Source organism: Zea mays, unplaced genomic scaffold (assembly GCF_902167145.1).
Source record: "Zea mays cultivar B73 unplaced genomic scaffold, Zm-B73-REFERENCE-NAM-5.0 scaffold_388, whole genome shotgun sequence".
Lineage (NCBI taxonomy): Eukaryota > Viridiplantae > Streptophyta > Magnoliopsida > Poales > Poaceae > Zea > Zea mays.
This window is the reverse complement of record NW_023367023.1, coordinates 28,427-41,037: the sequence shown is the minus strand read 5'-3', so window position 1 is coordinate 41,037 and position 12,611 is coordinate 28,427.

The following is a 12,611-nucleotide window of genomic DNA, read 5'->3' as shown; positions in this document are numbered from 1 at the left end:
TGCGCGGAGAAAGTCGACGAGCACTGGTTCCTATTTGGGGTCGAGCCCGGAGCCGATCCGGATCTGCTTGGAGGCGTCGCCGCTGGTGTCGAGGGGGACGGCCTTAACCGTCTCCACTGGCTCGAAGTTGCCGGCGTGACATTTCACGTCTGGCACCTCCTTAGAGAGGCTTTCCAGGTCGGCGATGAGGGCCTCGGACTCGGCGAGGGCCTCGGCGCACTCCACGCACTCCACGTCGCATTCGAACGCGTGTTTGTACGTGGGGCCGACGGTGATGACCCCGTTGGGGCCCGACATCTTGAGCTTCAGGTAGGTGTAGTTGGGGACGGCCATGAACTTCGCGTAGCATGGCCTTCCCAGTACCGCGTGGTAGGTTCCTCGGAACCCGACCACCTCGAACGTCAGGGTCTCCCTTCGGAAGTTGGAGGGTGTTCCGAAGCAGACGGGAAGGTCGAGTCGTCCGAGGGGCTGGACGCGCTTCCCGGGAATAATCCCATGGAAGGGCGCAGCGCCTGCTCGGACGGAGGACAGATCGACGCGCAGGAGCCCGAGGGTCTCGGCGTAGATGATGTTGAGGCTGCTGCCTCCGTCCATGAGGATCTTGGTGAGCCTGACGTCGCCGATGACGGGGTCGACGACGAGCGGGTATTTCCCCGGGCTCGGCACGTGGTCGGGGTGGTCGGCCTGGTCGAAGGTGACGGGCTTGTCGGACCAGTCTAGGTAGACTGGCGCCGCCACCTTCACCGAGCAGACCTCCCGGCGCTCTTGTTTGCGGTGCCGAGCCGAGGCGTTCGCCGCTTGCCCACCGTAGATCATGAAGCAGTCGCGGACCTCGGGGAACTCTCCTGCTTGGTGATCTTCCTTCTTGTCATCGTCGCAGGCCCTGCCATCCTCCGCGGGTGGCCCGGCCCTGTGAAAGTGGCGCCGAAGCATGACGCACTCCTCAAGGGTGTGCTTGACGGGCCCCTGGTGATAGGGGCACGGCTCCTTGAGCATCTTGTCGAAGAGGTTGGCACCTCCGGGGGGTTTTCCGAGGGTTCTTGTACTCGGCGGCGGCGACAAGGTCCGCGTCGGCGGCGTCGCGTTTCGCTTGCGACTTCTTCTTGCCTTTCTTCTTGGCGCCGCGCTGAGTCGACGCCTCGGGAGCATCTTCCGATGGGTGGCCCTAGGGCTGCTTGTCCTTTCGGAAGATAGCCTCGACCGCCTCCTGGCCGGAGGCGAACTTGGTGGCGATGTCCATCAGCTCGCTCGCCCTGGTGGGGGTCTTGCGACCCAACTTGCTCACCAGGTCGCGGCAGGTGGTGCCGGCGAGGAACGCGCCGATGACATCCGAGTCGGTGATGTTGCGCAGCTCGGTGCGCTGCTTCGAGAATCGCCGGATGTAGTCCCGGAGAGACTCTCCCGGCTGCTGCCGCCAGCTTCGGAGGTCCCAGGAATTCCCGGGGCGCACGTACGTGCCCTGGAAATTGCCGGCGAAAGCTTGGACTAGGTCGTCCTAGTTGGAGATGTGCCCCGGAGGCAGGTGCTCCAACCAGGCGCGAGCGGTGTCGGAGAGGAACAGGGGGAGGTTGCGGATGATAAGGTTGTCATCGTCCGTTCCACCCAGTTGGCAGGCCAGACGGTAGTCCGCGAGCCACAGTTCTGGTCTCGTCTCCCCCGAGTACTTTGTGATAGTAGTCGGGGGTCGGAACCGGGTCGGGAACGATGCCCGTCGGATGGCCCGGCTGAAGGCCTGCGGACCGGGCGGTTCGGGTGAGGGACTTCGATCCTCCCCGCTGTCGTAGCGTCCCCCACGCCTGGGGTGGTAGCCTCGGCGCACCCTCTCTGTGATACCCGGTTTGCAAAGAAGAGAAGTCGGGGGTTGTTCTTTTTTGTTTTTTCCTCATCCGGTTGTTGTTTTGGGGATTTGGGATTTTGTGGAAAACATTCACAACTAGGGCAGTAGAATTTATTTGGTTTGACGCTTGCGTTGCGGTCGGGAGCTGTCGCGTGGGTTAGTTGGGCCGCAATTGGAGTTTCGGCCCATTAACCCTCCCAAACCCTAGCCGCCTCCCTCCTAACCCCCTCCCCCCATGTGCAGCCGCCCCCCCCACTTCTCTTCCCCCTTGGCTGCCACCCCCCCTGCCCATCTCCTCCTCTCTCAATTCTTGCAGCCACCAAACCCTAGCCGCCCCCCCCCCCCCCCTCTCAATCCCCTCCTCCCCAAGGTGCCAATCCTTGCCGCTCGGATCATCGTCGTCGTGGTGCGAGTCTTCAATCGTTTTGGTGGAGGGAAGAAGGGAGGAAGGAAAGGGAGAGAATCAAAGGTGATTTTTGTGTTCATCCCTTGTTCATTTGCGCTTCAATTTAATTGATTAGAGGTTGCGTTTGCGATTGGGGTAGAGGGGGGCTGTCCAGAATTTTAGGTGGTGGGTGAACAGCAGTAGTCTAGCAGTTTCTGTGTTTTTTCGTGAGGAATTAAGGGAAATCAGTTTGGGAATCATGTAGAGCTTTACCTTACCTTTCCAACGAGTATTTATGCACTCAATTTGGAGTTATAAATTGAAAGTTATCACCGTTTGAATCCGGGTATGTGGCTGTCCAAAAAAACAGATTTTTCAGGGGGATGAACAGCAGCAGTATTAGCAGTTTCTGGGGATTTTTTGGGAGTAATTAGTGTTAATCAGTATGAGAATCATGTAGGGTTTTATGTTATCTTTCCAACAAGTACTTATGCACTCGATTCGGAGTTATAATTCAGGAGATATCGTTGTTTGAATCCGGTTATGTTGCTGTCCAAAAAAACAGATTTTTCAGGTGGGTGTACAGCAGTGGTATTAGCAGTTTCTGGGAATTTTTCGTGGGTAATTAGTGTTAACCAGTATGGTAATCATGTAGAGATTTGTCTTATCTTTCCAATGAGTACTTATGCGCTTGATTTGGAATTATATTTTAAAAGATATCGCTGTTTGAATCTGGGTATGTCGCTGTCCAAAAGACAAAGAAAAACAGATTACAGGGTTCATCTTGTGGACTGTTTTGGGCTAATTAGATATTGGAATTTAATTATAAATTGTATACAAAACTTGTGGGGAATTTTATGTAGATGCCTCTGGAGTTTTTGTTTGTTACCACTGCTGTCATAATTTTAAAGTTATGAAATTATTAAGCAACGCCGCTGCAGTTTGGTGGGTGTAGGGAGAGATGTAACCCGCGGCGGGGTTTGAGTTTGTGCGTAGGTGCGGCGTCGCTTATGAGCCTGATTATGTGAAATTGGTGTACTAAGTTGGGTGTCAAAAACAGGTGGTGGGCTTCCGGATCGTACTTGGGATTTGCCCGAACTTCCGGTAAAGGCAAGTAAATACAGTGGTGGTTGCTACCGTTTGGTTTGCATCCTATTCCCTGTCATTGAGTATGCATAAGTTTTAATTATGTTAATCATTGAATTCTATGATGAAGTTTATTTGTTTGGAAGTATTAATTCTCAATTGTCTAATATTGTGGATGATCATAATTTGGTAATGATATATGTGGTTGATTCCCATCTGGATGAAGTTGAAGTGTCTTTTTGAATCATGTTATATGAAGTGTTGTAGGCATGACATGCACATCGCATCATCCATCTTGCATTTTGAAGTTATGTCGTGATCTTATGGTCCGACCGTACCGGTACATTTTTAGCATCGTACGTTGCCCGAGGAGGGGTACGATGCGGCTTCATATCCTTAGAGGTATGAAGGCAGAAGTCATCCTTGCATTTGCAGACATTTGCACTCATGAGGAATATATGAAGTGTGACATTACTATGTTACTATTGTGGTTTCTACCTGCGAGGTGTGGTAACTAGGTGCGTTGTACGTTGTATACATGCTGCACCTTCGTAATAAGAAGGTTGTGGAATTAAGTGGTGGTAAAACAATGTTCTTATGTGGTTAAACTGTTTGATATTATTTTACTTGCTGAGATGTGTCTTCTCACTCTTGCATTACTCAATGCAGGTCCTTGATACATGTTGGGAATGAGGGGAGTAGCAGCACGTCCACTTTCACTCTCACAATAACGCTGCCCAGGCGCAGCCATGATTTAATTAGAAACTTATTGTCAAAGGAAGTTTGTTTATTTTTTTATATGGTCGTGCGCACTGGTTAATTCAGTTCAGGTCGTATGTTTATCTTTCCTTGCTAGCCGAGTAATAATACTTAGTATGTTTTAGTCATGATATATGTTTATACTTTGTTGCTCCCTCTTTTATGCAATCTTGCAAAGGGGATGCTGCCGAAATTTTATATATGGACGTCGGAAGTGTAGTACAGTAGCATACCGGGTTGTTTGTGGAACCTGGAGTGTTACAGTTGGTATCAAAGCCTAGGCTTTAGATTCTACGCAATTTGAAGATAAATTTGACACACTTGCACATATAGTAAGGGTATGGGTTCATATATCTTTCATATTAGTATTTTATTGTATAGATGACTAGAATTTCCTTACTCCAAACCCCTTTATGGTTTGATGAGGTATGTCGTTAACGACGTAATGCTTGATATGAAATGTTACTTCTATTTAATATTGGTTTCTTGATGTGGTTGATATTGAAATTATTATGCGAGTGAAGCTACTAATGTACTTGTTTTATAAACATATCGTCATGATGTTTTTTGGGATGCAATGTTTACTAATCTCTGAGCTATTACCATCATATATTTCTATATGCTTGACTGTGGATGTTTTTTTTCCAAAAGGATTCTTGGGTTCTAGTACTTGTAGGACCGATTGTTTATTGAGCTTGTGTATAGAGGATCTAATCCGACTTGGTGTAGTGTGAAAACACTATACAATGAAGTTTTATGGTGTTGTTGAGTTGGATTGACTGTTGGGTTACAACCCAACTTATCAATGTAATATTTCCATGGGTGCAGTGCTTTACACCTCACCTTTTTTTGGCTAGTGTGGCTACTTGCCAACTTGATCTTAGAGTACAATAGGTTTGTCTCCATAGAGCAAAGGCAATGTTGTACTGTCTATGAAATCTTGAGACTAGAAGAACTCAAGTGAATTTGCAAGATGACGTGGGTAGATAAGTCCAACCATGTTTACATGATAGGTTTTCTTATTGTGTGCAACCTTATCTTTAATAAAAAATAGGGTGATTTCAAGTGGATTTTATGTCTATATTATAGTTGAAGAGGCATGAATGTTTTCCTTCTATGGTTTGTTTCTATAGCCAAAAAGGTTATGCATAATTTCTATTTGTTGGAGGCTAGTCATGCGGACGATATGGACAACCCGTTTTATATTGTTTTTAATCGCCGATGATACATGGTAGTTTTTTTATATGATCAGTTCTCTATGCATGCTTGTGGAATTATTATTTGGACCGCTTTATCTTAAACAAAGTCAATGTTTAACTGGAAGTTGCTTATGTTTGTTAGTCATCTATCTCTATAATGATGTGGTTGTTGCATTAGATGGAGATTTTTATTATATGAATGATGGTTTGATAGATCATGTATGTCTACTACTTTGAATTCATCCTATGACATCACTAGGTACAAATTGTTCAAGTGCAATAATAGGAGGTATTGTTGTATGTGAGGTTAATCAAAGTAGTTGGGTTAGGTGGATTATCTTATTGAAGTCCAATTACTCCTGTTGAGCATAGTATCGTGTTATTATTTTAGTGTTGAAAGTAATATTTATGAAGCTTTTGCATGAGTCTGTGTCAAGAAGTACATTAGTTTTTTCTTGTTGTTATCCCTCCATTGCTTTATGAGTATTGCAAATTTTATCTCTTTTGAGAGGGGGAAAAGATGTTATATGACATGAGCACCATTTGATTCACGTCAACAGAATAGTTTTGGAGATTTCTAGTAGTTGGATTCTAGTGTAATAACATGTAACACCCGGTTTTAAAGGACAAAGCCGGGTGCATCTCATACATGCGCCAAGAAGACAACATATATAATAACAGAGTGTATAGAGATAAATGTCATAATACATCAGAGTATTTATTACATAGCGGAAGTCTTATTACAAAATAAAGATAAATATAAAACGAACTAAGGATCGTCGGCGCCAATGTCGACTGAGAAACGCCACCTAGATCAGATCGAACTCCTCAGTGTTAGGCGGCTCCTCTTCGACCACCTGTTCTTCTCCTGTGGGGGGGGGGGGTGTGAGACAGCAAGAGTGAGCTCACATACGTTCATCGCTCAACAAGTTGTGGGGAATAATGTGACATGAACTCACCAAAGGTGGGAGTTCATGAAGTGTAAGGCTGATCAATGGAATAAAGGCTGAAGCTGAGCATTGCTTTTATAAGTTGGTCAAAATTTTATTAGCAATTACTAAGTACAAGTAAATACCAACCCTTAGAAATAATAAATAAAAGTAATAATAAAATAATCCCAGATGCAATGAAATGACAGATTGAGTTTAAGTTCCATAATTTAATCATGTGAGTGTCCGAGCCGCTCTTGACCGTGAGCACGGCTAGTATACCAGTTTTACACTCTGCAGAGGTTGCGCATCTTTACCCACAAGTCGTGTATCCCATGTCGCCTGGGTTTGCAAGGCCCTTAGACACTACCGAGGTGAATGGCTAGGGATCCACTACGAGGCCTTTACAAAGTTCCACTAGCTTCCGAAAACCCGCTACAGTTTATGGGAAGATCCAGTACAGGGTTCCTGGCTGACAGCCATCGCAGCAAAATCAACCAGGGACCTCCCCGCACTGACCTCTCCCCTACTGCCCTTGCCCCTTTCGGGTAAGGTAGTCTTCCACTAGCTTTCCTAGTTAGTCAGCCAAGGGCGTCCCATTAAACCCTTGTGGTAGCACTGTTTTCCCGGGTGGTTCTCCATGTTCCCATTAACATAATGATCTTATCATGAACATAAAATAATGAACAGATAATAGAAAGTGTAGTCATGAGTCATAAATATCTTTATACCCAAATCCACATAAAGCAATAGCATGTACTACCCAAAAATTTAGTAGTAAAACCAGTGGTGAAACAAGGTATAAAGATAGTCAAAATCTAGGGTATCCTATTGGGTCCCATCAAAATTAACCTATGCAGATCATTATGAATAATAAGAACATGAATAGGTAAAAGAAGTGATCAAGGGCACAACTTGCCTGGCACTTGAGAATCCAGGTACCAACTTGCTTTTCAGATGACACACGTCCTCGCGCTAGTCGTAGCAATACAAGCAAACATGATATAGATAAAATTAACATCACACCAAACATAAGAACATACTGCATAATAATGATATACTCGGTGCTACGAGACTAACGCAACTCGAACGGATCAAATCGGAGTTAAAACGGAGGAGATACGAATTTCCTAAGGTCTTATGTATTTGATACGAGATTAATTAAGAGATAAATTTTAATACCATTTTCATGTTAAAACAGAGACAATAGGTGATAAACAACATTATTACAAAATTATAGCAAATGAAATGACTTAATTTGGAGCTAGAATGGATTTTCTATGAATTAAATAAGTTTCTGCAATTAAATGTATACTAAAAATTATTTTCTAAATAATTTCTCTGGTTTTATTAATTATTTGGACGGCGCGTCAAATAATAGAGAAGGCAGGGTTTCAGGCGTAAAATAAACTGAGACACAATCTACACCTCCCCATGGACGGCGGGTTTATTATGAAGAACTCCGAGGACTCATATGAAATTTTGGTGATCTACTGCTACTAGAGCCGTCCGAATTCCGATCTAAGGCGTAGATTATATCGTGAAAGGGTACGTTGCGCTGGCCGTTGGATCAACGATCGACGCATTGGTTTTTATTTTGGGCAGATCACTCCCAAAGCATCCAATATGGATCGAACGGCCGAGGTGATCCCGAGGCAAAACGATATGGCCAACCTAATCTTGGACGTCCACAAGCAGATCAACGGCTACGAGCGTTCTTCTACCCCTAGCCAGAGTTGAGCGGCGGCGCCGCCCATAGTACCCGCGGCCTACGGTAGAGCACAAGCCGGCTAACCCCGATCCCGCACAACGATTACCTATTCTGATAACTTCTTGGTGCAAAAGCAGATGCGGACGACGGCGAATTTACTGGGGGATCCTTTCAACACGACTTCGCCTAATGACGGTGGTCAGACACTCCTGGCGGAGCGGCATCGACAGTATGAGCACACGGCCCGCATAGAGGCCCTAACTCAAAGCACGCCAAGCGTTAGATGGCGAAGAGCATCGCATAAACCTATGGAAACAACGGATTTACCTGCGATGAGGTCCGAAGGGGCTAGCCACGGTGCTAGGCGACTCCGTCGTGGTACCACAACACCGATGGCAAATTATCGGTGCACTGATTGCTCTTGTGCCCGATGCTTCTACCAATCGACTTCCTCATGCGCTCCACATCCTCTTTGTCTAGTCGCCGAGGCCGGAATGGCAGACCCAGCAGGGATCAACCGCGGCAACACGATTTCCCACTCAGCGCGCAGAGATGGAGCACGATTTCCTCTCTGCGTGGCTTTGTTTTTGGAGGGCCATGGGAGGCATTCGGCTTATAAGCGCGCGGGGCGAGCGTCCGATGAAAGGGGATCCGGCGAACGAACTCCAGGAATCGCGGCGAGCTTGTTCACCGACGCGAGGGAAAAGGGGGAGGAGTGAGGGCGGTTGCGGAGCTTTGGTTGACGCGAAGTCCGGCACCGTTGCAACGATTCGGAGGTCCAGGCAATATTGGCGTGGCCAGATCCACATTCCCACGGACTACTCCGTCTTCTACGCGCACGTCAGGTAGGAGGAGCACCCATGACGCAAGGCAGTGGGCCCCACCACGCTTCCGCTGCGCACACGAAGACGCCCCAGCTGACCATCACCGACCGCGCTGAAGCCTTCGGGCAGGGAAGATGAGCAGTAACAGGGGTCCCATGCGCCAGAGAGGCACTGGATAGCTGCTGCCGTACACGTAGAGAGATACTGAGAAGGAGGAAAAAAAAGACAAGAAACACCCATTACGTGGGCCTAGCGGGTGCAAAAGGGGAAAGGCTGATGGGTTTAGATGGGCCACGCGACGCGTCTCCAGCAGGTGGCCCAAGCTCTCTCTCTCTCTCTCTCTTCTCTTTTTATCATTTTCTATCTCCTTCTATTTTCTGGTTTTTAATTCAAATAGATCTGTTTTGCGATTTTCAAACCCAATTCACATGCACAGATCAAACAAATCAGTATGATGCACAAGCCTAGGTTTTTCATTCAGTTTTAGTTTTTTTGACAAAGAGAAATATGCTTCGATAATAAAACACATACTCAAAACAAATCTATTATTATTTCTCAACCTGGGGTTTACAAATCCTACCCCCCTTAAAAAGAATCTCGTCCTCGAGATTTAGGAAGGACTAGGGAAAAGAGGGGGAAATTCTATGCGAAGCTCTTCTTCTCTTTCCCAAGTTGCTTCATCTTCACCGTGGTGACTCCATTGAACTTTACACATCTTTGTAACCTTATTCCTTGTAACTCGAGTCAAAGTATCCAAAATCTTGATGGGGTATTCAGCATAAGTCAAATCCTCTTGAACACTAAGGTCTTCCATTGGTAACTGTTCTTCAGGTACCCTGAGACATTTCTTTAGCTGAGACACATGAAACACATCATGTACATCTGACAGATGATTGGGTAACTCCAGTTGATATGCAACTTCTCCCACTCGCTTTAAGATCAAGAAAGGTCCAATGAAGCGAGGGGACAACTTTCCTTTAACTTTAAATCTCCTCATGCCCCGGAGCGGTGACACCTTCAAATAGACATAATCACCCTCCTTAAACTCAAGTAATCTCCTCCGGGTGTCAGCATAACTTTTCTGCCTGGATTGTGCAGTTCTCAAATTCTCCCTTATTTGCTGAACTTGTTCCTCTGCTTCTTGTATAATCTCAGGTCCAAACAACTGTCTTTCACCAGTTTGATTCCAATACAAGGGAGTCCTGCACTTTCTGCCATACAAAGCCTCAAACGGTGACATCTTCAAACTGGCCTGGTAACTATTATTATATGAGAACTCAGCATAAGGTAGACTCTTATCCCAACTACTACCATGCTGAAGGGCATAAGCTCTCAACATATCTTCCAATATTTTATTAGTCCTTTCAGTCTATCCATTAGTCTGAGGGTGTTAGGCTGTACTAAAATTCAACTTTGTATTCATGTTCTCATGAAAACTTTTCCAAAATTGGGAGGTAAACTATGATCCTCTATCCAAAATGATCTTCTTCGGTTCACCGTGTAGAGACACAATCCGAGCCATATAATACTCTGCCCATTGAGATACCTTATAAGTAGTCTTGACCAGAATGAAGTGAGCCACTTTAGTCAGGCTATCCACAATAACCCATATAGAATCACATCCTTTCGAGGTGCGAGGCAATCCAGTAATGAAATCCATATCAATCTCTTTCCACTTCCACTCGGGTATCTTTAGTGGGTGCAGTAGTCCAGCTGGCCTCTGGTGTTCAGCCTTAACTCTTTGACACACATTGCACATAACCACATGTGCAGCCACATCTCTCTTTAATCCATACCACTAATATTTTCGCTTCAAATCCTGATACATCTTGGTACCACCAGGATGAATAGAATAATCCAAGTCATGGGCCTCCTTTAATATAGTCTCACGAAGGCTTTCAATCTCAGGGCACATATCTTGTCTTTGAATCACATGGTGCCATGCTCATCCTCGGTAAACTCCGGAACTCGACCTTCAGTAATCAGATCCTTAATCTCTTTTATTTTAGCATCACCAATTTGTCCTTTGCGGATCTCTTGCTCCAAAGTAGGTTCCACATCAATAGTAACTCCTTCAGTGTGAGCAACTATCCCCAGGTTAAGTCTCCTGAAATCCTCAACAATCTCATCGGGTAGCTGGGCAACAACAGCTGAATGAACATGCTCCTTCCGACTCAAGGCATCTGCAACCAAATTTGCCCTGCCCGGGTGATAGTGAATCTCCAAATCATAATCCTTAATAAGCTCCAACCAACGGTGTTGCCTAAGGTTGAGATCCTTCTGAGTGAATATATACTTCAAACTCTTATGATCCGTATATACTTGGCACTTAGTCCCCATAATGTAGTGTCTCCAAATCTTAAGTGCATGCACAACTGCTGCTAGTTCCAAGTCATGAGTGGGGTAGTTCAGTTCATGCTTCCGCAACTGACGAGATGCATAGGCAATCACATGTCCTTCTTGCATGAGCACACATCCTAAGCCTTGGCCACATGCATCGCAATAGATATCAAATCCTTTCTGTAGGTCTGGCATAACCAATACTGGTGGCGACATCAACCTCTTCTTCAATAGATCAAAGCTGTCTTGACACTTCTCGTCCCACTTAAATTCTTTTCCTTTCTCCAAAAGCGAGGTCATAGGCTTAGCGATCTTAGAAAATCCTTCAATAAATCTCCGATAATATCCTGCAAGTCCCAAGAAACTCCGGACTTCAGTAACTGTAGTGGGTACGCTTCACACCACTATCTCCTTGACTTTAGCAGGATCCACTAATATCCCTCCATTAGAAATGATATGTCCGAGGAATGACACCTCATCAATCCAAAACTCGCATTTGCTATACTTGGCGTAGAGTTGATTATCTCGTAACTTCTGTAGCACCAATCTCAGATGTTCCTCGATCACTTTCACTCTTGGAATAAATAAGAATATCGTCGATGAATACTACGACGAATCTGTCCAAATACTCCATAAACACCTTATTCACCAGATCCATAAAATAGGCTGGTGCATTAGTTAGTCCAAATGACATAACTGTGAACTCATATAAACCATATCAGGTCGAGAAAATCCGTCTTGGGAATATCCGATGTCCTAATCTTCATTTGATGGTAACTCGATCGGAGATCAATCTTCGAGAATATCCTAGCATCTCTCATCCGCTTAAATAAATCCTCAATGCGGGGTAATAGACACTTGTTCTTCACAGTGACATCGTTAAGACCTATAATCCACGCACATCCCTTGCGATTCTCCTTTCTTCTCTACAAATAGAACCGGCTCTCCACATGGTGAAGAATGCGAACGAATGTACCCAGCCTCTTGTAACTCTATTAACTGCTTCTTAAGTTCTTTTAACTCTTCTACAGACATCATGTATGGCCGTTTAGAAAGTAGGGGCAGTCCTAGATAAGGGATTAATGACCAACTCAACTTCCATATCTGGTGGCATCCCTAACAACTCCTCTAGAAAGACATCCGAAAAATCCCTAACTGCACGGATGTTGTCACCCACCAAACTCCTCAGGCATAAAGAACATTGCACGCATGGATGAGGAGGTTACTGCAATTCCAACTTCAAATCTTTCTCCTTTGGATCTGGTGAGTTCTATGGTTCCTTTAGCACAGTGTATATACTGCCTTTGTCTTTCTTAACCATGACATACCAAGGATCACGTCTATAGTGCTCTCTTCTAACACTATAGGGGTAGTTCATCTGAGTTAGAAATACAGGGTAAGAAAGAAAGGATTGTAGACAAGGCAGTGATTACGAAGCATGTTACTTTGGGGGATTTATTAGCTAAGTGTGTCACCTACTAAAGCTAATTCATTATCTTATGGTGGTACATGCTAAGATGCCCATCTATACTATTTCAATC